The sequence below is a fragment of the Camelina sativa genome, chromosome 5 (genome assembly GCF_000633955.1).
Source record: "Camelina sativa cultivar DH55 chromosome 5, Cs, whole genome shotgun sequence".
In the NCBI taxonomy this organism is placed as follows: domain Eukaryota; kingdom Viridiplantae; phylum Streptophyta; class Magnoliopsida; order Brassicales; family Brassicaceae; genus Camelina; species Camelina sativa.
This window is the reverse complement of record NC_025689.1, coordinates 13697048-13697338: the sequence shown is the minus strand read 5'-3', so window position 1 is coordinate 13697338 and position 291 is coordinate 13697048.

The following is a 291-nucleotide window of genomic DNA, read 5'->3' as shown; positions in this document are numbered from 1 at the left end:
AAGGTCTGCCCATCAATAGTTGACTTCTTCTTAGCATCCTTGATATCAAACTTCATCTTGAAGTTTTTACCCAGATTGAGATCAATCATCCCTTTTTTGACATCAATGACTGCTCCAGCTGTAGCTAAGAAAGGTCTTCCCAGGATAAGTGGATCTTTAAGCTCTTCATCCATTCCCAGCACCACAAAGTCAGTAGAAATCTCAGCTTGTCCAATTTTGATGGGCAGGTTCTCTAATAGACCATGAGGCAATCTAGTAGTCCTATCAGCCAATATTAAGCGGAGGTTGCAT